At 37.2% G+C, this 2,228-nt stretch overlaps 1 long non-coding RNA gene across 1 annotated transcript; it reads left to right on the forward strand.

The window, feature by feature from the left end:
- The first annotated feature begins 1,001 nt into the window (after window positions 1–1,001).
- Window positions 1,002–1,829, forward strand: LOC127641583 (uncharacterized). Its single transcript, XR_007970191.1, has 3 exons — window positions 1,002–1,103; window positions 1,567–1,726; window positions 1,813–1,829. It is a non-coding gene; the product is annotated as an uncharacterized LOC127641583 (long non-coding RNA).
- The last annotated feature ends 399 nt before the right edge of the window (window positions 1,830–2,228 follow it).

The following is a 2,228-nucleotide window of genomic DNA, read 5'->3' on the forward strand; positions in this document are numbered from 1 at the left end:
AATGACATTTAAATTACTTTGAAACTCTGAAGCGATTATACAGTAATATATGTAAAATATATTGAATTATTTATGCACTTAGGTGAAAATTGTTTATATTTCTTTGATTGATGCACATTGAGACATGCACCAATAAACCAAGAATAATTCCTTTTTGTAAAACTTACTTGGCAATAAATATCTTTCTGATTCTGATTAGGTTTAAAAATAGATATTTAATACAGGGTATGAAAAATTTAGCAGAATAAATTGATGAAGTTAGACTTTTCACCAATGCCTGACTATCAGTGAACAGTGAAAGACATCTGTCCCCGTTTTGGCGTGAAGGATAAACTCAATGAAAAAGCTTTCTCCCTGGTTTCACAGTTGCTTAGAAATTTCAGTTTGTCTGTAATTTTTTTCCAACCTCGATTTTTTTTTTTTTTTTTTTTTGTTATTTTACCTTTTACAGGTAAGGGATTCATTTGCAATTACGACCTGTACTAATGTTTAAGAAAGTGTGAAAGTCCCTGTAAAGGCAATAAAAATTAAATAATCCAAACACACTATACATGGTAAAAATGTATTGCTAAAACACATTGCACTGTGGACTGTGAAGTACTGAATTGTGTAGTTAAACCGTTAAACAGTTTTGCACCAGTGCTGTGTTCAGGATTCTTTTGGGCGGGGCTAAAACGGTGGCTCGATGACGCACTGGACCCACCGAGGCAGGCCCCTCCGTAACAATATGACTAGAGCACATTCGGTTCAGTTTGCCATTCATGATCAATCAGAATAATTTCACAATGCAAGGTTTATTAGGGAAAACATCTAGTAACATTTATCACTTTGTTATTAAGTATCTGAGAGACATAGACTTAGACAAAAGGATTTAATTTTTTTTTTTTTTTTTTTTTAAGCTAAGTTCCAATATCTCTTGATTCACACTCCAGCCCAGTCGGTGGCGGTAATGCACCGTTAAGTTGGTTTGCCAACCGCCATAAAAACAAAAAAAAAAAAAAAGAAAGAAGAAGAAGTTTGCCATTCAATCACGAGTTACAGTCAGACTCAGTACTAGTTTCAACAGCCTACAGTTAGCAAAGTCATCGACTACCATCGTTTAAGTAAGTACATGTTTCCTTTTTGTGTAACGCAATATTATGTTTACATTGTTTTTAAAATATCTAAGTTAGTCACCATTGTTCTTGCAGTATGCTGCTAGTCCAGTAGCTAGAGTGGCTAGAAAGTGTTAGCTAACACGTGCTGTTTTGCCCTCCTTACAGTACACACTGAGGTTAAGCAATGTTGCTAGTAACATTACATGTAGAAATGTTATTAACTACATACAGTAGTTAGCCAAAGCTTTACATCTAGAAAGACTAAGTATAACTTGTGTGTTTTTTTTCTAACAAAACAATGATGTATATAGGTTGTTGATGTATATATGTATAACGCCATAGGGTTATCTAAAATTAAGATTGTACACTGCATATTCTACAGTCTGAATCCACAGCCGGTCACATTTTAAATTTATGAGAAGCTTCAGAGAAATGTAATTTGTAACCCTTTTTTTTTTTTTTCTTTCAGCTTCGGTTTTTGGCAATCAAGTGTGGGAGGGACCTCAAGACAACTGTGTGGCGAATGCTTGAGAGTATCTTCTCTAATCGCCTTTCCATTAACACAACCTGGACTGGTGCAGGGGAAAAAGCATGTTTTAGAGACATGTTCCTGAAGACCATTGTTCAAAGTAAGTTGGCTATTTTTTTTATATTTAAGTAGATGTGTATGACCTTATGCCAATCAAATGGAATGACAGATCTTTATTTTCTACAGGAGCCATCCGGAAGAACTTCGGCAACCCAGGATGCCACTGATGAGGCGATCCAGGTTAGCGTTACGCGTTACCTGAAAGGAGCAGCTGACCGTGAAGGTGGAAAAAGCGCCGCACAGCTGAGAGGGACCCACAGCCGACCCCTCAAACCTAGGCTGACTACCGACACCCCTGCTAAAAGTGTCAGACTAAACTCACTCAATCCACACTCTTCACTAGAAATTGCTGTTTTTTTTTTATTTTTCCCCATCTCGTGACCCTGCCTTCAGGGCAGCTCCTTGGATGAATATGGGATGTTTTTTTTTTTTTCCTCTCATGACCCTGCCTTCAGGGCAGCTCCTTGGATGAATATGGGATGGTTTGTCTTTTTATACAGGCACACGAGGAATCACTGAAGATGTGCCAATTTGCACTGCCT

This window comes from Xyrauchen texanus, unplaced genomic scaffold (genome assembly GCF_025860055.1).
Source record: "Xyrauchen texanus isolate HMW12.3.18 unplaced genomic scaffold, RBS_HiC_50CHRs HiC_scaffold_1106, whole genome shotgun sequence".
NCBI classification, from domain to species: Eukaryota; Metazoa; Chordata; class Actinopteri; order Cypriniformes; family Catostomidae; genus Xyrauchen; species Xyrauchen texanus.